Source organism: Ambystoma mexicanum, chromosome 10 (genome assembly GCF_040938575.1).
Source record: "Ambystoma mexicanum isolate Mex_15411 chromosome 10, UKY_AmexF1_1, whole genome shotgun sequence".
Lineage (NCBI taxonomy): Eukaryota > Metazoa > Chordata > Amphibia > Caudata > Ambystomatidae > Ambystoma > Ambystoma mexicanum.
The window spans coordinates 1,527,421,075-1,527,446,938 of NC_090932.1; positions in this window are offsets into that span (position 1 = coordinate 1,527,421,075).

Genomic DNA, 25,864 nt, shown 5'->3' on the forward strand with positions numbered 1-25,864 from the left:
GGGCCACTTCCATCACGATAGTCGCTTTGCGTCGATCCCCTTGTCCTCAGCAATTCCATGTAACTCTACATATGCCTCGCCTGTATCTAGTCTCAACGATTTGGTCTTCTCGACAGACATCCCGGTTCAAGAGGCCCAAGGAGGAGGAGCTTGGGTGTCATAAATCCAATCCATGATCATGTCAGCACTGACAATCTCATTGGCTCCATTATTCAAATTGTATGAATCAATCACTGGAGGTTTTAAAGATCAAACCACCCTCCTAGCGATGGAACATTCAAAATTGATCTATTTGGAGGCATTTAAAACAACAGTCTAAACCAGACTCAATTATGAAGCAGAGCAATCTAATAAATGGAAAAATAGACTCTGTGACATAACAAGAGCAGATCAAGCAGATTAAACGGCAATGATGGATGCTATCCTTGAATGCCAAAAATGGATCAGAGTAATGACTGGCTCTGGATGCAATCGGGAGCTAACACACACAGCAATCATGACGAAAACCCTTTGAAAAGGGATGCAGAAAAGAAACAGAAGCTTTAACTTAAACCTCAGGGACCTATATCCCAATAAGAAGTATAACCAACTGTGGTCCCCAACCGGGATACTATTATCAACACGGAGGAGCCAAGAGCGGGAGGCAAACCCATGCACAAACCTGAAGGGCGAAAAAAGGAACCCTTTATGGCTACAAGTAATTCAGGTTTCAATGATACAATCTACATATTTCCATCTCTGAAGAATGTTACAGAGGGTTACCAACAGGGAAATGCAGAGGCAATCCTAATTGTGGAGGCAGGATCCAAAAATGACATATCCATCGACCCAAAGCCAATAGTTGCATCCAACCAAAGAAATCCAAAAACGTACTTTCAACTAGGAAAGCCAAAATCGAACGCCTCTAAAACCTTTGTACGCAATCTGAAGTCCCTCCCGCAACCACCTAGCTTGTTGACCAAGCCAGGGATAATTTGTAGGGCAAGAAAAGTGGAGTCTTCCTCAGATAAATAGGGCAGAACATACAGCCCAGAATTCGCTCATCGAGGGAGGCAAGGTCCTCAAGTCCTGCGAATGAAGGTAATGAATCAAATTCCTCCCTTGCATTTTCAATTCTTTCAATTGAATCGACCAATGAGGCTCTTGAAAGGAGCATGGAACAAACAGGAGCCTCCTTTGATGTCCAAGCCAACAGAGATTGGCACTGCAAGCATATCCCGAGAAGAGATGTTCCTAACATTGGCCCAAAAAAGACTGATGGTGGAAATAAATGCTCCACAAAGGACCCCCACCTTTTCAATCAATAGTGGCCAAAATAATCGAAAATAAAAAAGATGCCACTGAAGTAAGAAGAAATAAGGCAGAGCAATAACTATAGATTTAGAGCGCCGATCCCAAGTAAATGATGACCTGATATTGAACAAGAGAAATGTAATGATCCTACTGCACCATGTACCTGCATTACATTCAATGACTTCAGATGACGTCTCTGTAGTGGAATTTGTTAAAGAAACACAAACTGACTTGGTGCTGTTACATGTAAGGTCAGAGATAATAAAAAAAAACCTTGTGGGAGGCGGCCTAAATGTTTTGGTCACTGGGATTCAAGCTAACACAAGAACGAAACTGCCAAGGGCCTTCTTGTGAACTGACATATAAACCAAGTGGTTTGCGGAGGGGGGAACAAAGAACAAAATTAGAACATTTAAGGGGGCCGAAAGCACCCAGAGGATCTACCGCTCCATTGTGTGGAGCTGAAGTGAATGCAGGTGATAACCTGGTCAAAAAGACTAATACATTGAGCATCACCTTTTCAAGGACGATAAAAGATAACAGGATGGTGGAATACGATAACCAACACAACTAGGAAACATCAAGTGATGAAGATTGGACATGGATCCAGACAGCGCTTGCACCTCAAAAAGACAATTAGCACAAGCATACGGAGACGAGGACCATACTTCAAATGGGCACTTGGAATACAAGGGGATTTACCCATCTTCTCAACAAAGACAATATGAGTTGGTCCCCATTTCACATCATATGCTTTGAAGAAACGTGGTTGTGAGAGACCCCGATGTGCAATGGCTATATTCCATTTTTAAATCCAGCAGAAAAGGGTCGTAGTGGTAGACCATTTTCGGGGCTTATTGAAGCTCATTAAAATGGGATTGGCAATGAAAATTCTTAAACACAGTACCGTCAATCCTTGGACCCAAATGTTGACAGTGGAATGTGTGTATGCAGAATCAACTCTGTCAGTTATTGTTCTCCTGGTTAATGTGTATTGGAATCCGGTTAAAGTGGGGAACAACCAATTCATGTGTGATGTGGTGTGATGGATGGGATTGACCAGGCCAGGCTAGAGGTAGAAAACCCATTTATTATAATCTTTGGGGACCTGAACATCAGATGTGTTGACTCAGAGGTACCCTCCGAGATACCTCTGGGTGAGTTGCATAGTATCAAGAGATTAAGAGCAAATGCATGGCTCCAAGAAATGAAAGCTCAGGAATTATTTATTTTGAACAAAAACACTGGAGGTGACATCCCTACTAAAGTAATGTGGAGAAGTGGCCTATCTAAGGCCACTCTAGACTATTTTTCTGTTTCTAGTAATGTTCAGAGAGGAGTCAAGTCACTGATGGTTATGGATATGGAATCCAGTGATCACTCACTCCTGAAGCTTTGTTGGGCCTGTCCGGTCAGATGAAAGCGGGAGACGAAATGCCTAGAGGACCAGGTCTCACAAGGCCAAAATAGGCTCTGCTTGAATCCTCAGGCTGTCTTAAAGATGATCACAATATTAATATTGAGGCTGGAATTAAATGACACAGACCTTGGGCCTGCACGTTCATAGATGGGTGGGGATAGCACACACTACGGAGGGTGAATAAAGTATTAGAAATCCCCCGCTGTGTGTCCTCTTCCAATTTACCCTTTTTACGCCAATTGTTTTGTGTTTATATTTGGGACAACCTATGCAAGATCTTGGCAATACAGGCCATTTGCTCATTGTATAGTAAGGGCTAGTTTCCCTCTTTGTCTATCCCTTTTAGAGAGGCGGTACACCACCTGCGCACTAGGGACAGGACATTCTGCAGGGTCAGGGTGTCCTTCCGGTCAGGGTTACAATAGGTAACACAATACAAGTATTGCTTCTTCTAAGAAATGTTGGCAATTACTACAGTCCTGTTTTGTGTGATACCACAGACCTAAATTATACACCCTTACTGGCCAAATACCAACAAATAGATCACAGAATGGGCAATCCAGAGTTTGTTCGGAAACACAGGTTTAACATAAGGCTAGTGAAAGAACGTAAGAAATATAGAGCAGATATGAAAGCTCTAAGTCATACTCCTCTCCTGTAGTTAGTCGAATTCAGAAAAAAAAAAATGCAAGCAACATTATAAGAATTGACTACATAGCTTTAGAGCAGAACGTATGCAAGCTGAAGGTGAGAACATGCTTGAAGTATTTAGCAAGAATAATTCTAGGATAACGTGGGATTGGATTAATAAGGTGGGCACCATGCAGGGAGCTGTACATACTTCAATGGTTGATGAGCAACAATGGCTTGCCCATTTTGGATTTCTTTTTTTGGTACAGAAGAGCCAGGCACTGGAATAACCATCTATATCCTCCACTCCCTGGGCTTGGGACCTGGACAAGCAGGACATTTTAGATCTGATTTTGAAACTGAGTACCTCCAGGTCCCCCCGGCCCCGACGGCCTTTCTAACTACATCCTAAAACAAGCTCCTAGGGAGTGGACAGAATTTGCGTATTCACTATTCTGGAAACTCTTGAGAGAAAAAAAGAGTGCCTGCCTCATGGAAAAAGGCTATGATTATACCTATCTTTAAAAAGGGTGTAAGAAATTACCGCACGATAGCCTTTCTTGACACCCTGGGGAAAATCTTTGCTTCGATTATACTAAAGTGTCTGTCAAGCTTGGCAAGCAATTCAGGCAATCAAGATCCCTGCCAAACGGGATTCGTTAAAAGCATAGGCACCCCTTTGAACCTTTTCCTGTCGAACCTGCTCAATCTCCAGGCCATTAGAGAAAAGGCTAAACTGTATATAGCCTTTGTGGATCTGGAGCAGACATTTGACAGTGTCAACAGGAAACAATATGGGCCAAGCTGAGGGGCTGGAATGGTCCTACCGGCCTAATAGAGACAAATACAGAGCTCTATACAGGAACCACGTTGCAAGCCTGCTTGAATCAACAGGGTCTTCTGTACAAATCAATTAATAATAAGGGTCTAAAGCAGGGCTGCTCTATGGCACTGATCCTCTTTAATTTGTATATTTCGGATATGGAAACAAGCCAAAATATGGTAAGAGGATTCCCTCCTGAGATCCATGGGATGCCAGTACCATGGATTATATATGCAGATGATCTGATCCTGATAGATACAGCCCCCATAGTGTTCAAAGGCACCTATAGGCCCTTCAAGTGTACATGACCCAGAATCATTTGAAAGTTAATGTCAAAATCATGGTGGTAAATAATAAAACAAAAAAAACAAAACCTGAACTTCAGATGGCGATTAGGCTAGGATCCTCTAGAATGCATTGACTCTATTATCTATTTGGGAGTGTATGTAAACCAGAGCTTAGAGGAAACCCGCTGGGCTAACCTCTTAAGATCAAAGGTTAAAAACCTATCTGCTCAGGGAATGATCCTACAATGGTGGTTTGAAAAATTGTCCATGATTCCCCTGATTAGTTTTTACAACCAGAAAGTCATCCCTATTCTTTCATACAGGGCGGAGTCTGGGCTCAATTTAGTGTGGCAGGAATGGGAAATCTTGGAAGGCGCTTTTGGAAGCAAGTCCTTCGGCTGCTGAGAAGTACACCAATGGACTGTATTAGATTTTAACTGGGTCACCTGTCCCTCTATTCTGTATTGCTTTGGAAGTGCTTGACCTTGTTTTGGAAATCCCTATTGGCCCATACTGCCCCCAGTTGACCATCCTGGGACATCACGCCCAGGCAATAAACCCTGGCCCTTTCACTTATTGGAAGGAGAAATGCGTTACCTGTCTAACAGAATTAAACTCTTCTACGGACCTTCTGATATTCAATCCTGCGAAAGTGAAAAAGATACTTCAACAACCGGATTGGATATTGACTCAGGAGAAAGGAAATCAGCTATCTCTGATGAAGGCCTATGCAGTGGAATGTAAGGCATCAAAAGTGGTCCCAAATATTTGAGCAAGTTCCCGTGCCCAGTGTTTAGAGGGTATTTTATGTCAATGGGCCTCATTATGACTATTGCGGAATGGGTTTAACGGCGCTGGTAATGATGCCGGCGCCGTTAAACCCACTCCGCAATATTACGAGGTTCCCTTGCGGGACCTGATGTGGACATCTGGTTTATCCAGGGTCCCGCGAGGGGACCATGGAGCTAACAACGGGCCCATTATGAGTGTTAGCTCACACTCCATTCCCATTGAGCCCTATGGGGGCTCAAATGGGAATGGGGAAGGACCACGCCCTCCAAACTCGGAATGGCCCGGTAATTCCCCATTCAGCGCCATGGCTACCTCCAAAGTCGGATTGAGGCCCAATGCATTTAAATCTTTATCCCACTCATGAGGTACTGGTGGGACGGAAGCAAATTGTTAAGAGACTTATCACATGCAGGTTCTGATTAAAACCTGGGAGAACCTGAAACGCTGAAACATTTGATCACCTCTTGTGTAGGACTAAAGCACGCAGCACCTTCTATTTGGGATCTTTCATGGGAATGGCACCCACTCTAACAGTGGATGAATGGTGGCTGATGTTTTTAACGGGTGAAAGTCAGTCGTTAGTATTTGTAGTGGTGAAGTTTTTTAATTAACTTTTTTGTGAGAATGTGATGTGATGTAATTTAAGAAAAGAGGAGCCAGTCGCAATGGGATGAGAATACTCATATCAAATGGGTGGCACTGGCGGTTGAGGTGTGTGTACAATGGGAACGTTTGGAAATTTGTTAAAGGTTTGTGATAAACTAATTTTAAAAAAAAGCGTGGGTTAGGGTTTTAAAAAGGTCTGCCAAAATTATGTTGACATTGCAGTGATAGTGGACAGGTGAAGGCGCAATGTGGAAGGGGGATCTCCTTGAACTGTGAAGCACTGGGACATTGATCTTAGGATTGTCCAATTAACTGGAGTGTAATTGTTCTGGGACGTCCACACACTCGTCAAATGATTGTCCATTTGCTTTTGTTTACACTCTGCAGCGTAAAAGAATAACTGGAAACGATGAAGAAGATGTAGAGTCAGATGAGGGTTTGAATGAAGAGGAAAAAGGATGACTTAAAAGACGCTGAGGAAGGACTTTGGGTCAAAAGAAGGGGAAATCTCCCTGACTTTGAGTCAATTTGGACAACCCCTCAGAATAATATGATGGCAGGGAGAATGAAACAGAAGAGGATGACATGTGATGAGTGAGAGGGAAGACTGGGGCCATACATGATGAGCCATTATCGAGTCACTTAAGTCCAACATGGGTTCTATGTTGGAACGGGTGATGTGCAAATCCTTCCTTCCTGAAACAGCTGTGGCTTGTTCTCAGGATGCCATGCACATGGTGTCCTGCCCTTAAAATGTCAAGATGTACGCGTCTTATTTTCTCTTTGATGACCTTATAAACGATGACACTGAATGTCTGGGGTATCAAAAGTGTAACAGAATTTGATTTAGTTGAAAAATGTGTGATTATCCCCTGTGCATATATTTTGTTTATTAAAGTGTGGAATCCAATATGCAGAGAATTATGACTTTTTTTTAAAGACGAAATTGAAATATCGGGTCTCTATCTGCACAGGGACGAATGAGCACAGGAATAGTGGATCTGAAATATTAAGAGGGGAGATTCTGAAAATCAATTTTAGTTTTTGGGAAAAGGAAGTACCTTTAATGCTTATTCTCTGCCAGCTAAACATTATGGGTATGATTTTAACTGGTGATTGTAAATCACAAATGAAAATCAAATTGATAAAGTATGTGTGACTCACCTGGATAAATTAACTGTTTTATTAAAAGAAATTATGTAAGATTTTGATTGTTTTATCTTTTTTTCCATCCAGAGTACCTGGATATACTAGGTGTTCACCTGATGTTTGTTTTGCCTTCAAAATGCAAGAATTTTGCAAAGGTAAAAATGTTCCATTGTCTTTACAGCCCATTGATGAGCTCAGCTAAAATTATTGTGTCATTTGCGGTACCCAGTGGCAAAGGGATTTTGGGAGTGAATACACAACAGGTAAATACGGTTGTGTAGTTGTGAATATTTACATTTATTTCAAAACAACACAGAACATTTATGGTGTCCCTTCCCCCTCTTGTGTATGTTTTGTAAAAACTGTTGTGTACACCTTGTGTGAACCACGCCTGGGACCACTTTCCTTCCCAGGTGCGCTCTCTTCCAACTGCAGGTCCTTCCTACCTCATTTGTGAATGTGCCCTTATGTGAAGTTTTGACCTCAATATCACTGAGGTTGACACTTACCTGTGTTACCACAAAATACAATCACTCTTGTCTGTTGTCTTTCACTTTCGTGCTTATCAAAAGTACTGTAAAGTCATTTTTTAATCACTATAAATGTTCTGTGTTGTTTTGAAATACATTTAAATATTCAGAACTACACAACCGCTTGTAGGATCTTCCATCCTGATTATTTTTCTATTTTTCATATGTATACATGTATCCACCTGGGTAAATCAGGACCCTGCCAGGCGCCCTAATTTTCTACTCAACAGGTAAATACTATATTTATAAAAATAATATAAGGGGTGGAGACTGTTGTTGCTTTCATCAAAAATTGGAGTTGTTGATGATTATTGAAAATAGACTTCACAAAGCACCCATACACAATCAAACTTCAACACCACATGACGTCTACCAACCAAAAACGCACCAATGCTCATTTACCACTTTCACTGAACTGAAGCGGCCAACAGCACATCAAAGCTCTCTTGCTCTTTTCTCTCTCAATCCCACTAACAAACCCCCAAACCTCCTTCCATTGCACATCAGCCAGGGTGCGGTACAAGACCAGATAACATAACATTAAAACTTTCTTTGTATCAGTTGGAAAAATTAATAAACAAGCTGTTTTATAATTGAAATTACAAACATTATTTTGGTGCTAGAAGTCCATAGTGTCACTGCATGGGTCCTTAGGAATGTCGCTATCACACCAAAAGGTGTGCTGGGGTTCTGACAGGCCTTACAAGGCTCAAGAGGATCAAGAGCTTCATGGATAAAAACAGTACTTTATTTCTATTTTCTGTTCACTAGCAGTGTCTCTGCATACTATAACAAGTATGCAGGCTCAGTAGCACTCAGTGCCCAGCGTGCAAAGGAAAGACAGCATATTATTATGTTGGACAAATATGCCGATCATAAAAGGGATGCGTGCTTGACTCAATAATACAATTCTCAATTAGACTCAATTCGAATCCAGCAACTGTTTTGAATCTGGCTGCGTTTTAGCTTTTAGCCCCTGTTTAACTCTAGCAGCATTGCGAATCTGGCCAGTGTTCTGAATCTAGCTGCGCTTTTGACATCAGCCACTGTTTTATACTAGCTGCATTCTGCATCCTGTCACTGTTTTGAATCCTGCTTCATTTTAGAAATGTATCCACTGTTTTGAATCTAGCAGCATTTTTAGAATTTAAATTTAACGAAATAAGAAACCACCCATGACTCACAGGTACGTATCACACTCCATGTCGATGGAAAATAACCTGCATTCACGGCCACCCACCAACACGCATCTGCAATCATACGCCACATGAGGACACGCTGCACAACACCTCTGCAACTAAAATGCAGCTAGGTCCCACAATGACAATCGGTCTAGCTGGACACATGGTCAGTATCCTTGACTCGCATACTCTTTCGACAGCCTTCTCAGCACCCAGCCACAAGCCAGCCATGGGTCGCTAGCAGGGACTTGGCCACTCCTACCTATCTGAGTGCTGGCTAAAGTGCACACACGCATTGTAAATCCCTCTGACCAATATCTCATACCTCGGACTTCGGTCCACCAAGGGAGTTCCCCTACATCACTCTGAAGCCATACCAATAGGAAAAGGTGCTATACAAAAGGCATAGTACATTTCATGATGCGAACTGGGCTTTGTGATCATTTCATGTTTTACAACACTCATCGTGAAATGTATCAAATTGAAAAGAAATACTTTCTTCAAAAAAGAGTTAAGGTTACTGTAATTCATGGATTATTTGCACCGAAAAAAAACGGGATTTGTGTGCCATTCTGCCCGCAAATCCCAATTTGTTAAACAGGGATTTGCGGGCAGAATGGTGCACAAATCCCGTTTTTTTCAGCGCAAATAATCCATGAATTACCCCCAAAGTCTACAAACATGAGAAATAACAAAAGGTACAATTAGTCACTCTATACCACTAGACATCCCACTTTAACACTCACTTCACTATGGTGTTGATGTAACCTGGCTAATATTTTAGTGTTTATACTATACATGTCATGGTTGAATTTGTAGTACTATACCGGGAGTGTTTGACCCTTAACATTATTATGTGTACTACTTGTAGATTTTACTTTTCGTTTTATTACAGTGTTTTTGTTTTTGTGGGGGGAGGGGTCTGATATGTAGCATATGAGTGTATGAAATATAATTGTACAGCCTATTATCGTATTCCCTATGTGTATTTCTTATGTATATATTGTGAAATGGGTGTATGACGTATGAGTGTATGGTGTATGACTGAGTTTCTTAGGGGATATGCGAGTATGGCATATGTGTTTATGTTGTGTGTGTGTGCGTTTGTATGGTGTATAAGTGTATGGCATGTAAGTGCATGAGGTATGATTGTATGGCCTATAAGTTGGGTGCATGGTATAAACCTATGGTGTGTGGGTTTATGGTGTACGAGTTGCATATGAATAGTAATAATTAGTTTTTATATAGTGCTACAAACACGCAGGTATCTGAGTGCTAACATTTATTATCATCCCACTTCATGGTGCTCAATTTATCGACCTCGGAAAGATGAAAAGCTGAGTTGGACCTACCGGGATTCGAACCTGTGCAAGCAAGCTGCACGGATGTCAGAACGAGCACTCAAATCACCGTGCTATCAGACCAACTGGTATTCGAGATTCTGGCATATGAGTGTCAGGTGTACAGGGTATGTGCATATGATGTATCAGTGCATGTCGTGCGATTGTATGTTGCATGAGTGTATGTTTTGTGAATGTGTGGCATAACAGTGCATGGCGTAAGAGCATTTGGCATAGAATTGTGTTGTCTAAGAGCCTGTGACATGGTGTAAAACCACAAGGAGTACGAGTGAATCGGATGGCATAAAAGCATGTGGCCTAAATGTGTGGTGTAAAAAGTATGGCCCACAAGCACATGGTATGAGAATGCGTGGCGTACAAGCACATGGCGTGAGTGTGTCTGAAGCAAGAATGCATGGCATAAGAGTGTGTTCCGTAAGCATGTTTGGTGGAAGGGCATGTGGCTTTAAAGTGAGTAGAGTAAGATCATATGGCGTAAGTATGTGTGGCGTAAGACTCTACGGCATATGAGCGTGGGTCATAAGAGTGTGCATCATGAGTGTGTGAGTCATAAGTGTGTGTGTGTGTGGCATAAGTGTGTCAGCATAAGTGTGTGGTGTGTAAGGCGTGTGCGTGTTTGTTGTGTAAGTTACATGTGAGTACATGGCGTACAAGTAGTGTTTGATTGATATAAAATTCACATGTCCTATGCACCTCCTATACGTATGAAAACTCACATGAAAGTGAGATCTGACTTTCATGCACGTTTATATAAGTCCAGGATGAGTTTTACATTCCATACGTGTAGGCAATTCACTTCTCCGATACGTCTCATCATGTGAGGTTGCATAGGTATAGCATCACCTACATGTATGTGTACAGGTCGTATAAAAGATGCACATTCATTCTGTGCATGCATGATACATAGATGAACCGTACAACTTGAATATTTTAGAACTGGCCTGACTAAATCTTGATGGAAAGTAGGTGCATGCCAAAAATCGAGAAAATCAAAGTGGCCCATTTTCAGATACCTGCGACACGTATCTGTTTTTTTCCCATTGGGAAGCTGTTCAAAATGCAATTAACCAACATTTGGTTAAAAATGAACCAATTTATGAAAAATACTGAAATGTTACAGTTTAGGGCAGATGCCACCAACATTTACTGTGGACATTTTTCAGAAATGTTCATGGAAGGGTTCAAACGTTATTAGACATTTTTATATTCTGAAACTCCATAGACAATTTGTCTTAATCTTAACCGTGCTTTGCTTTAGCACGATTGCATAATGGAATTATTTATGGGTATCTATCAACTAAAGGGAAAATTCCACCAAGGGGTTCCAGGTGTCATAAGATATACAATGAGAATAGAGGTCGAGTTGTCTATGATGTCACTCTGAACCCGGAAGTGGAATGTGATCCATACTTGAAAGCTACCCATTTATAATGTAATGTTCTATATGACCCTGTCATCTGTTTCCTCCCATTGAGCTATCTGCATAGACCGGCAAAGAGGGGAGTCAGAAGGAGCTATATAAGGCATAATAAAACCTCCCAGCGCCCCCCGATTGCAGCAACCCAACAGGGGAAAATACCTGTTAGAGAAAATGCCATTTGCCCCTGCCATTAAGTGATGCCAGCTGATTATGAATTCCATACCCCTCTGCCATGACATCACGGGAGGAGCAGGAAAGGAGACCAAGGCTTATGAACCACTGGCGTGGGTCGCACACCCTAGCACCCACGAAGGGTTAATCTTCTTCCAAATATTTATGCTGTCTTTGCTGGTGTGATGATTTAGGGTAAAGAAATACGGTCAGACAAAATTATTCCTATTTAATCCAATAGAATGACCCAAACAATGGTTCTAAAGTTCGTAGCAAAGAGCGAGAATAGGCCTATGCATTTCGGACCGATGGTCCTTGGTCAGGGCCTTATGCCCTAGCTAAAGAGCGAGAATAGGCCTATGCATTTCGGACCGATGGTCCTTGGTCAGGGCCTTATGCCCTAGCTTGTCAACAGAAATTCTTTCCAGGACAGTACAAACTGTCCGTGATGTGTTGCTGCATGTGGTGGGATCATAGTTAACGATCGGGAGGGCGCGGAGCACGACAGCAGCAGCAGCAGACTAGGACAGAGGAGGAGGATACAGCATTCAGGAAAGAACAAAGTTGCTAATGGCCTCCTGTGACATCCATAGACAACTACGTTGTTTGCAACCTTGAACTATATATAGTCATTTGGGCAGTCTCAGGATTTGGATGTGAGGGTAACATACCTGTGACATCTGTAACTCCTTATGGGTCAGCCGGCTGCGCTGTGGTATTTATCGATGAAAAGCTGCCGTCCTTCATTCATCAATTCGTCCTGGTCACGCTATCATGTGGGTACTAGCGCATTACCTCAAAGCCTCATTGGCCACTAGAGGTCAGAATATTATCAATTTGATATTAAGATTATTTATCATTTTGGGTTATTCATTATGTTTGAAAGACAGGTGTGCAACCTTTGACTCTCCAGAGGTGTTGGACTACGACTCCCATCAGCCTCAGCCAGCATTGTCAATGCTGATGGCTCTTGGGAGTAATAGTCCAAAAACCTCTGGAGAACCTCAGGTTTATCATGAGATGTATTTTATGTTGGAATTTGTATTGCTGTTATTATTTTGTTCTTGTTACTGTACTGTGTTGCAGTATCATGAAATGCATTTTATATTGAAATTTTAAATGCTGTTATGATTTGTCTTACAATCCGCCTTGATGCCTCTGGGTTCAGTGTGCTTAACAAATGCAAAAATAAAATCACATTAAAAAAGATAAATTTTAGGAAAATGGGGTCTTTCTTTTAATGAAGTTGCTATAACAATCAGCACACCAATGTAGGGCCTCACGAATCAGTAACAGCCTAAATCCCAGGTTCTAGGCCCAAGTTAAGTGGAGGCCTTAACTCTGTGTCCGGCACAATTACCGCCAAATGAAGCCCTGCAGCGGGTGATTATTGGTTTTAGCACACCGGCTTTATACACCGGGTGCTGATAGCAATGTATTTGCTTGAATCACCAAGGCGTGCGCTCCCGAAACCCATTGATTCAAGCAAATACTCACCCAACATGGCTGCCATGGAAATGGAAGCCAGGGTCACTTTTCCATTTCCATGGTCGCCTGGGAGCTGTTGAGGTGCAACGTGGTGGACCAACAGGTAAGTGGACGGAGAGAAGAGGTGGTGAAAAGACTGTGGGACGGTGGGGAGAGGTCGGCAGGGCAGCATGCCTTGAACCCGGGCTTGGAATGTTTGATTCTGCATGGGTTTGAAGCAATATCTGCTTCCGTCGCATCTGCCCCAGGTGATAATATTGAATTGACAGCCTAAGAAAGATATGCTCAAAAAGGTTTAACAAGCCCCAGGACACATTTTTGTAAGCAAGCAGCTGTGGAATGTTTGGAGTGGGGAGTTTGAGATGATGTATATACGTCATCAAGGCTAGCAATTTCAAGGTTCTGGTCACCATTTTGGTTCAGTACAAATGTGCTCAACACATTTAGACAAACGTATAGAGTATTTTCCTATTGTATCCCCTTTTCCTAACCAAAATATGGAGCCATTCCGGCCCTGGGGAGAGGGGTTATCGGGCCACACCTGAATTCGCCTCTTGCCCATAACGAGGCTAAGGGACGTAGAACTCCCTCCCCGGGCATTGAAGTTCTTTTATATATTGCTGAACCGCGAAAGCAGATGGAGAAGGATCTCAGAGCCCTGCAGTGAGACGTGTCCTGCTGGAATGATGGCTAACGGAGACACGGGGCATCCGCGGGGAATGCTGGGAAAGCAACATCAAAGTTCGTAACACCGGTTAGGGCCCTCTGCAGACCCTTTGCGCCAACATTCCAATTTTGAAATGCCTGTTTAATGGCGACTTTGAGTCCCTGGCATCGTCTATGCATCTCTACTCGCTGAATGATGGAACACGTCAGTCAACGCTGAACAGACGTTATAACGAACCCTATTCTTAAACCCGCCCACGGGTCCCTCTTCTGCTTTATGTAAACACTCAAAGCCGACTGAGGCTTTGCTCGTGTTATAGGACATAAAAGAAAATAAAAATAAAATGAAACATAAAACATGTTCACTTTCAGAGTTGATACCAAGAGATAGACAATATGTACCATCTCTCTTACATAGAGTTTACATTAGTTTACCTGAAGCAACAGTGCCCTCATGTGGACACTGAGTATATTGCACCCCTGGGTAGCTTTGCTTGTCATAATTATGTTCAACCTTTCCTTTGCAGGCAGGTCTGAATCACCACTTTTTAGTTTGAGCTATAAGGAGGCACTTCCGTCAACTATATGCCAAAAAATTGTATTAGAGTACAGATGGGAGAAATAGCATATGAGGAGCGAGACACAGCTTGTAGGTGTTGTTCGGTTATTTAGTCTGATTGTACCCGATAGTATGATTGTGCCAGATAGACACATTTCGCATTCAGCTTGACTCTGCCATATAGTCTGCTTGTACCAGACAGTCTGACTGTGCCAGATAGCAATTTTTTTCGCATTTACCCAGCTTCTGCTAGATAGCCTGCCTGTGCCATTCAGCGTGATTGGGCCAGATAGCCATTTTCACCTTTAACCTGCTTATACCAGATGGCCTACTTGTGCCAGACAGCCTGGTTGTGCCAGGTAACCATTTTTCGCATTTAGCCTGGTTGCACCACATAACCCGATTGTGCCAGTTAGCCACAGGTCGCATTTAACAGGATTTTTGCATTTAGCCTGTTTGTGCCAATAGTATGATTGTGCCAGATAGCCACATTTCACATTTAACCTGACTCTGACAGACAGCCATACTTCGCATCTAGACAGATTGCATCACATAACATAATTACACCGATTAGGCACATTTCGCATCTAACCTGATTGTGCAAAATAGCCTGATAGTGCCAGATAGACACATGTCACATTTACTCTGACTCCACCAGATAGCCTGCTGGTGCCAGAGGGTCTGATTGTATTTGTATTTATTTATTTATTTATAATTGTGACAGGTAGCCATATTTTACATTTAACCGGTTTCTGCCAGACAGCCTGCCTGAGCCAGACAGCCTGATTGTGCCAGATAGTGATTTCTTGCCTCTAACCTGATTTTGCCAGATAGCCACATTTCACATTTAACCTGACTCTGACAGAAAGTCCGCCTGTGCCTGACAGCCTGATTGTGCCAGATAACCTGCTTCTGCCAGATAGCCTCACGCTGCCAGGTAGCCTGACTCTGCCAGATAGCCTGAATGTGCCAGATAGTCTGGCTGTGTCAGATAGCTTAATTTCACTCTTAACCAGAATGTAATAGATAGCCTTATTCCGCAGTTAGCCTGACTGGTCCGACCCAATAGCCTTATTCCGCACTTAGCCTGATTGCGCCAGATAACCTGATTGTGCCGGATAGCCTTACTTCGCACTTAACCTGATTGCGACAGATAGCCTAATTCTGCCAGACAACCTATCTTCAAATTTAAGCTGTGGCCAGATAACCACATTTAGCATTTACCCTGATTGTACCAGAAAGCCCGGTTGGGCCTGGTAGCCATAATTCAACTAGCCAAGAATCTCAAATATTGGGGTGTCTCTCAAACTACTGTGCTCGGAAACTTGGGCCTTTCTCCCCACTGTCCAGGAAACACTAATTCATGTGTCTCTCATTAACTACTATATTCTGAAGCTTAGACAACCCTTTACTGAGATATCCAGACCCCCCCCAACAGCAAGCCTCGAATCCCCTCAAGCATGGGACTTCCCCACCATTCCCCGTCCCCAAGAAAATCTAGCGGTAAGATAATGACTCTTCAGCTAGCTCTCCCGACAGCCTTCCTAACACACAACCACCCTGTATATCAAACCACAAGACCACCAGCACTAGACCCCTATGCCTATAATCACAAACGCAAGGAAGGCAAGAACCGTCACAATCCCAATACACAAGGCGTTGCATGTGGGCTGCCACCCTTGTAACCTAAACACAAATAAACTGGTAAACCAACTTACTCCTAAGGATCACAACACCTACACCCCAAACGTAAACACATTTCTAAAATCTTCTTGCCCCTATGGAATTCAATATGCCATGAAAACAAATAGGACCACGCGAAAGACAAACAGGAAAAGGAATAAGCCAAAAGGAACCACACCACATAGCCACAACTACGGAACACACTCCCACAAACACGATTGACAACGGAACAAACACCAGGAGAACAGAAAAGTCTCTGTACCTAACACCATACCTCACGATCATCCACTCACAAGAATAAATCAACTCGACCAACGATGCAAGATGTATCTACATTGTACCAGAACTGCACAAGAAAAGAACAGAAACACCCAGAAAAAATAGAAACAAAATCAACAGAATCACTCTATATATCACAAAAACAAAGAGAAACTTCCTTCGACTGCAACAAAATATAAAAGTGCAACCTGAAGAAAACAGGAACCCAATACATAACCTAGGAGACCTACTCAACGATGACTCAGGCACCACTGAACTACCATCACACCCTGAGAGCAACTTGGCAGCAAACCAACGCAACAACCGCAAGACAAAACAGATATTAAGAAGCAAAATGAACCACACCAAAAAAATGTATTGCAACCTAATCAACGCAAGATCAATGTCCAAACACGCCACAGAGATATACGACCTGCTATGCAATGGCAGCATCAATGTCCTTTTCATCACAGAAACATGGTTAGATGACAACTACAAAATCGCTCTCCGGAGCTGCTGACCCGACAACTTCAAGTGTGCACAGTTAAACATAAAAGAAAAAAAGAGGAGAAGGTCTTGCAATTGCATTCAAGGAACACCAGAAAATAAAAAGGGACGAGCCACTAAACATCAAAAACTGTGAATCCCTAGTCCTTCACTTGACAGTAAATCCAAAAACAAACAAAAAATGTTTACTGGTTGACAGACCACCGACATAACTTTCGTCGACAACGTCATAGAAGCCATCACCAACATAGCCATCCAGCATAAACATCTGATAATACTCAGGGACTTCATAGTCTGATTTGAAGAAGAAAGCAACTACTCACAAAAAACACTAATCGAGCAACTAAAATCCATGAAAGTACAACAACTGATTAAAGGAGCATCACACACAGCAGGACACACGCTTGACCCAATCTTCGCCAACAAAAACCTCATCACCACTGCACGATCAATACAGATACTCTGGGGCGACCACCTCATCATTCCATTTGTAATCAAGCTTCCAACTGAAGCTGCCAAACAGCCCAATAAACTCACAACTATCATAAAAGGATCCACCTAATTAAACAACATGTACTCACAAAACCACCAACCACTAACCTGGATGAAGCCAAGCTCGACAGAAAAACAGAGCTACTTCATGAATGCATCACTGACACCATCAATGGCATCTCCCCTGAGAATGCTTTCACCCCATCAAGAAAGAGAGCATTGGCAAAATGGCTCACCCCCCCACCCCTTACTCAGCACCATGAAAAAGAACAACAAGAAGCTCAAACTAGAATGGAGGAAAGACTTCGACCGGGCAAAGAGAGTACAATTCCAGTGACAATTCTGATCCTACAAAAAGGAAATCCAAAAGGCCAAAAGGAAATACTATGACAACAGAATCACCAAAGCCATCAACAACCAAAAGGAACTGTTCAACATCATAAACGAAATGAGGAACCCACCGGTATGCAACAGCCAGACCTTCCAGGATTTTGCGGCATGAAATGGCAAATTTTGCGGCATGAAATGGCAAATTTTGCGGCACAAACCTTTATTTATTGCGGCATTTTTGTGGGACATTTTGTATTAACTGGAGGCTGTAAGATTGCCACATTGCAGGAAATAGGCAGAGTGCACGGCTACAACAGAGCCAGGGTATCATTATTATGTATCTTTTGTATTAATTTAATAGGAAGAGTCCAAGATGTCTCTGGCTTGGCACAACAGTGTTTCATTTGGCTACATTTCTGGTTTAATGTTCATGCCTATTTAATAGTATTAACTAAATTGATCATTATCAATTGTAATGCTGAAAATATTCCCCTTCTAGGTTCTCCAATCCTCCAAACACCCACACACCTCTCTCACCAACACACATCTCACCAACTCTCCATCACACCTTACATTCCTTAACCTCTCACTCTGTCATACAAATACTGACGTGCTATGTCACACTGTCAAGTCGCAATGTGCACTGCCCAGCGCCTGCCACACTCCAAATCATACTCCCAACTCACACCTTACACTCTACTATTCCTCCCGCAATATACAGTCCTTCATTCTTTTGTGCTGCTTCTGCATGTTGCATCCTTTCTCCCATTCTATCGCACTCTTCCCTCATCCTTTTTCCCAATCTGCAGCTCACTGCCTCTTTCTGGCCAACCGCTTCCCCTCTGCTTTCTGGCTCACTGACCACACGCTCCCTCTACTTTCTGTACCTCTGCTCGCTCTCAGATTTCTGGCCCACCGCATCACTGCTTCCTCCGCTCTCTTGTGCAGCGCTTCTTCCTCTGACCCACTGCTCTCCCTCTGCTTTCTTGCCTATCACTTCACATCTCACCCATCACTCTCCCTCTCTCTCATAGTGTAACCATTTTTTTATTTTTTTTAAATGTAGATTTTGACCCAGTTCATCAAATAATGGGGCATTTAAAAAAAGAACGGAGGATATGCTATTTTTAGACAACCCATTTTTGGAAATGAGCAGGTCACCTTATTCTCAAAGGTGACCGGCGCATTTTCACAGGCTTGAGCTGTAGCGTAAATTGTGCGCTGGCCAGCTGCCTTGAATGGTGTTCTGGGTTGTTTGACCAAAGTGTAATTATTTGCGGCGGAATTGACCGTAGTCCATTTTGCTGTGAATTGATTTGCACTTCAGCCAAACAACCCAAAATGTACCTTTCACCACCACCCCATCCCCTCCCCTACTTAACTGCTTGGTCGCTGCCGCTTCTCCTGCAACCCTGCGGTGCCAGATCCGTCCCTCTAACGCGGGTCGGATCCGACTCTGCAGGGTCCCTTTTTCGTTATTTTCTTTTTTTCTGTCCCCGCCTCCAGTTTTGAGGAAAAAGGGGAAAACACTTCTGCAACCACCCTAGACCAAAAATACTGAACATGGGGAGCGGGTGACCCCCCCGCACCACATGTTCAGTATTTATAAAAATCGATCGAATAGTACTGGACGAAATAGGTCAAATTGTAACATTCGATAGATTTTTGTCATCAAAATGGGCAGTACTTTGAATAGAATCGCTCTTCCCTGCAAGCTCCCAGCACCTTTCACAGGGACAGGCCCTCCAGGTGCCTGCCGCTGTAAAATGCGACCCAAAAAATGCATTTTCATCCTGTTTGAGGAACCGAAATGCAAGCGACACAGCAGCGGCTCAAACCTTAAAAGAAATGCATGACAGGGTCAGGAAAGACCCTGTCATGCAGTGGCAGCCCCACATCCCGTGTGCATAGGGTTGCCTACAATTTCTGCACATTTAAAAGTGCATCTTACTTGGAAATGAGGGATGCGCTTTTAAATTGACAGAAACGCCACTTTATTTGATCAAGGAGGTGAAAAAGGCCATCTGAATGGGCACGCATATAAAATGTGCCCATTCATGTGTCCCTTGTGGATTGGGCTGCACTTTTTTGGGGCGCAAGTGATGAGATGTGTTATCGCATTTCATTTATTGTGTAAAAAAAAGTTGAGAACCTGGCACCCCGAGTATTTTTTTAAAACAGTAATTTTTGCAGATTACTTTTAAAAAAAATGTAAAAAAAAAAACTTTTTTTTAAAAGATAATGTTTTTGCACAAAACGGCCGTTTTTGCGGCATTTTGTGCAAAACGGCCATTTTCGCGGCATTTTGCGGGATCGCAAAATCGCTATAAGCTGGAGGGTCTGAACAGCACTCCGATACCTTCATAAAACTATGCAACAACCTCACGGACCACTTCAAAAATATAATCAGCAACATCCATCAAATCATACAAAGCAGACCAGGCAACCAAAACACACAACCAGACCCGTCAAACATAAACCGCAGTATAAACTCGAAAGTTTCCCACAAATATTAGTAGATACATTCATCAAGCTGGTAAGACACAGCAACAAAGCAGGCTCCCCCATGGACCCCTGTCCTCCGGACATCTATAAATCAATCCTCACACACGGTGCACTGCTGGAATATTACAGAAACCTCTTTAATTTATCACTCACAACAGGGAAAGTACCAAGGTCATACAAATCAGCGCACATCAAACCACTCCTGAAGGACATGGACGTGCAGACCCCTCTAACTACAGACCTATTTCAAACAACCCCTACCCAGCAAAACTGCTAGAAAGCTATGTCTACAAATTAAGACAGGAACGAGTAGAAAAACACCAGCTGCTGGACCAGGCACAAGTTGGCTTTAGACCCACGAGAGGAACAGAAAAGGCAATCCTGTAAATCTGGGACTACCTAAAGAGAAATGCAGATTCCAGCACAACCTCTGCCCAGATACTACTCGACCTCTCCGCAGCATTCCACACGATCAACCATGAGATCCTCATCGAGATAATAGAAGAAATAGGAATAACAGAGTTAGCCCTACTCCAGATTAAATCATTCCTAGCGAATAGAACAGAAACTGTCTGGATAAAACCCTTCAAATCTGCTCGACGGGAAACCAACTGTGGAGTAACAAAAGGATCATCCCTACCCCCCACCGTTCTTCAATATCTACCAGGCTACGATAATCAAGCTCATCAAAAAACACAGACTCACATGCTACAACTTCGAAGACGACACACAAATCATCTATAAAATGGAAGAAGGACAAGAAGAGAACACAACGCTGGGAGAATGTCTCAAAGAACTCTACAACTGGATGAACACAAACAGCCTCAAGCTCAGCCCAGACAAGACAGAAATTATGGTTATATCCAAAAACATGGAAAATAACACCTATATCCCAGGGCCCAGAGAACTAGATACAGCACCCACACCATCAAAGTATTGCAAAAATGACTTTGCACTACAAAAATACACTTTGCAGAGTTCCATGAATCAAGGTTTGTGTCGGCAGTGCAAAGTCACTTTGAACCGTGCAAAGAATTCCATGAATTGGGCCCTTAGGCCTTTGCCAAGCCCTGCTATTATCGATGAACAGGTACTTGCACCACTTGGTGCTTGCTGCCATCAATGGGCAGTTAATAACACTACGGCAGTGCCTGGTAAGTGCCTTTCCCATGCCTGCACAAAAGCCCAAACGGTTGCCATTGCCAATGCTTGTTTAAAGTCTTCTGTTTGCAGCTCTGAAAACAAATTCTTTGGGCGAATAAAGGCGCTGAGGATGTGGAAAGAAATACAGGATCTGGCGCTATTTCCGTTTGAGAGGAAGTCTTTCGAGGCTTACTGATTGACATTATTGGTTTTTTTTGTTAAACATGTTTACTAATAATGAGAATAGCATGTCTCCCAACAATTTAAGCTCCATTTACGGTGCTGCTTACGTGTACAGTGGGGGAATAACCGTGTGGGGACAACAAGCACCAACATCCTGTTTTTAAAGTCGGCCCCGGTAAGTCTGATTATTCATGCAGTTCGAGTAAGAAAATGCAACTTAATATAAACATATTTTTATGTAGCATTTTTTTAAGAACCTAAAGATGTTGAGCATCCAATGCTAACTTTCATAAAGAGGGATTCCAGGGGCAGCTCATCCTTTTTCTATTTCTATTTCTATGTATTTATAGAGCGCCAAAGCCCTCAGGCATCCAGGCGCATTCAATCTGTGCCGCCACTGATTGTGGAGGAGATGGAAGTGAAAACGTGACTGCTCTTTGAGCTGCAGTGAGCATCTGAGGGTGCACTGTGTTGTGGCGTGGAGTACCCGAGCTTTGCATGACCAATGAGCCGTGCAAGGCTGAGGGTGTTTTGCTTCCCCAGCACTGCAGGCTGAAAACCTCGTATGGGGTCCTCCAACATATCCCTGCGGTAAAGGCTGTCCCGAGAGCGATGGGAGCTGGGCGCTCAGTGCACCTCAGGAACCGGGACTCAGGCAGAGCTGTTTGATTGACACCTCTCCCTGCTTTCTTGTTCCTGTCTGCAGAGTGTGTGGGACAGGCCATCCAGAGCAGAAGGGTGACACTTTTGTTGGCAGTGCAAAGTCACTTTGCACCGTGCTAAAGATTCCATGAATCAGGCTCCAAGTTTGGTGCTGAGGCAAACTGACACACCAGTGACAATCAGGTAAGGAAAGAAAAAACTATGGGCCCGATTCATGGAATTTTTAGCACAGTTCCCTTTGCACTGTTGAAAAGTGACTTTGCACTGCCGACACAAACTCGGATTCATGGACTGTGCAAAGTGAATTTCTGCAGTTCAACGTCCGTACTAAGTCATTTGTGCAGTACAAAATGACTTTGCACTGACTTTGCACAGCAAAAATACACTTTTTACAGTTCCATGAATCAGGGTTTGTATTGGCAGTGCAAAGCCACTTTTCAGCAGTGCAAAGTCACTTTGAACTGTGCAAAAAAATCCATGAATTGGGCCCTTTGTGTGAGTGTGTTAGGGCTAGGAGAGGAAGAGTGGTGCCTGTTAAGATATATATGTCATATTTTGAAGACACTAAGATCTTCAACATCATCCATTGGAAGAGATTCATTGATGACATTTTGATTATTTGGAAAAGGAGCACATCCGCAATGGAGGAATTCTTGGCTTTGGTTAAACTCATTAAACCCTAATCTCGGTTGTGCAATGAAATAAGACAGTGGCCCTCATTACGACCCTGGCGGAAAGTGACTGACCGGACCGCCACAGCGTAAATAGCGTTTCCGCCATTGCACGACGGAGCAAAGTGCGGCTAATTCCGACCCATCGGGCACGAGCACTACTCCATGGCGGAAGTGCAATGTCCGCGATGGCGGAAATGTCCCCAAAACGCCCCCCACCGCCGTCGTACGGCGCCCTAGGTGCAATTCCGCCACCCATCTTAGCGGTCACCGTAATGAGCGGCAATCGGAAAGTACGGTGACCGTAAATATACGGAAACGGAAGTAAAAACATGGTCCCGGAACGGGAAACAGCACGCCGTACACCTATAAAATCAGAATTCCCACACAACCATTAAAAATACTACCCTGAGACACATCACAACCCGTCATCCACCCTAGTGAAAACAATAACAATGGGAAAAGTAGCGAAAAAAGCGTGCGACCGCAAGCGGCAGGTCCACTTCTCCCGTGAGGAACTCACCGTGCTCACAGAGACCCTCCAGGAGAATGCTGCCGTCGTCTTCTCGACGCAAATGACCAGGACGGCACTTGCGAACAAGGGGACCGCACCCCGCAACCCACAGCAATGCAGAAAGCGATGGGACGACCTGCGGATACGCGTCCGGAGCATACTTTCTGCCAACCGAAACATTGCCACAGCCACCGGGGGAGGATCGGAATCACCCATCAAGTTGACCCCCTGGGAAGAAATCTGTGCCTCCACCATTGGAATGGAGAGTATAGAGGGAGTCGGAGGGATGGAGAAAGGAGTGCAGACATCCGAAGAATCAGGTAGGTGGGCCAAATAAAACAATGCTAAAACCACAATGTCCAATCATGTGAAGTACCATGTGTCCACATAGTGCAACAGTAACACATGTCCATGAGAACGTCCACATACATTGGCCTGATAGCGCACTTTAAAACGCACAATAAATACATAAATAATTAAAAACCCTAAAAACACCCTCTACACGTGCAGCATGCACACCCTAACTGCAGGCTGCAAAACAACTGCATCCTCAATCCACACAAAAATGAAACCACCTCCAAGGCCCCGACCCAAATCACCCTCAGGTACCACCCCAATGCATGTGATACATTGCCATTCCAATTTCAACAGACCCATTAATAACGCTCGCCCTCCTTTACTCCACCACAGGGTCCGATTCAAACGACGAGCTCCAGGACAACCCTACCAGCACACCTGCAAAGAGGGCCAAGACCAACGGCCAAAGACCCTCCACCTCAGCTGCACGCATCAAGACACGGCAGCAGCACAAATCAAGTGACAGCACACAGGAGGGAACTTCAACAGGCACCCCAGCAGCCAGCATGCCCACAACAGCACCACCACAGGTCCCCCCAATGGATGCCACAGAAGGCACTGCTTCTGGTGGCAGCAGCACCATAGGTGACACTGCATTAATGGCAGCATGCTCCGACACAGAAAACGGGGATGTCGAAGTAAGATCCATCCATGACCTGTCTCAATCCCCCTGTTTGTTCCATCCCGTACACCATGAGGATACCACGCAGGGGCACCCACAAGACGACGACTGGCCATCCCCCACAAGCCCTGTGGCAAGGCAACATGAGGTGACCAGCCCCTCTGTGACACCACCGCAAATGGCCATGGCCCAGCAGAGGCAACAGTCCCTCGACCAGGTGATCGTGCAACAGCAGCAACTGGCCACGCTCCTCAAGGACCATGCTGATGAATGTGGGGGTACTAAGTCAGCCATAGAAACATCTACTGAGACACTTAGGGCAGAAATGGAGAGAAGTACAGAGGCACTAAGGGCACAAATGGAGAGAAGCACCGAGAGCCTGAGAGTACAAATGGAGAGAAGCACCGAGAGCCTGAGGGGGGAACTGCATGCGACGTCCAAAGACGTATGTGCTGAACTTGCCGCTGTGCGCCGTGTGCTCACTGAGCTCTCACAAACCCTCAGGGACATGCATGGACGTGAGCAGGCAGAGACATCATCCGTTGCAAGTTCCGTCCAGGGCAGCCCCCAACGTAGATCTGGGAGGAACCTGCGCTCCACAGGCAGGGGTGCCCCTGATACCCGGAGAGGGGGCTTGCAATAGCGTCTGCCCACTGACAATGAGCACCTTTGGACACTGGTGTTCGGGGGGGAGGTAGGAGGGTGGAGGGGGTGTGTTGGGCTCACTTGGGTGGCGGGTAGATGGGGTGTGTAACATAATTTCACATATGCGATAAACATTTCACTATCATCCAATGAGATGTGTGGACATTGATCTTTGTGTACGAGGCCATTATAGGCGTACAGTCCATATTGTGCATGTTCCAGACACACACAGTGCCACAAGTCCCGTGTCCATGTATCAGCCACCAGGCGTGAGTGCTAGAAGCATGAATCTATGAGAATCTGACGAATGTCTCGGCCCTCCTGTGCCTCGCGGACTCCTTGAGGTGCTGCCACATCCCCACCCTCATCATGACCATCTACAGGTGCTTGCAGTTCTGCGTCAGGGGGCATGGGCACATTTCTACGTACGCACATGTTGTGTAGCATGACACATGCCATGACCATCTTTGCCACCTTCACATGGCGGTACAGGAGTGCCCCGCCAGACCTGCTGAGGCAGCGGAAACGAGTCTTCAGTAGGCCAAATGCCTGCTCTATGACTACACGGGTACGTGAGTGGGCATGGTTGTAGTCCTCCTCAGGCTGGTTCTGTGGGTTCCGGAGTGGTGTAAGGAGCCATCTCTTCAGTGGATACCCGGCATCACCTGTATGTGGACAATAAAGGATGTTTGTGGAATGACATTGCTACGTACGCCCCCCCCCTTCCTGCCAGGTCATTGCCGCATCACATACCCCACATTATCATGCATGAAATGAGACTCACCGAGTAGCCAGGATCTGTTCCCTGCGTGTCACTCCATGTAGCGAGGTATTGTAGAGTTCCTCAAAACCATAGAATCATGGGTTGATCCAGGAAATCGGGCACAACAATGGGTAATGATCCTGTTGGAGTCA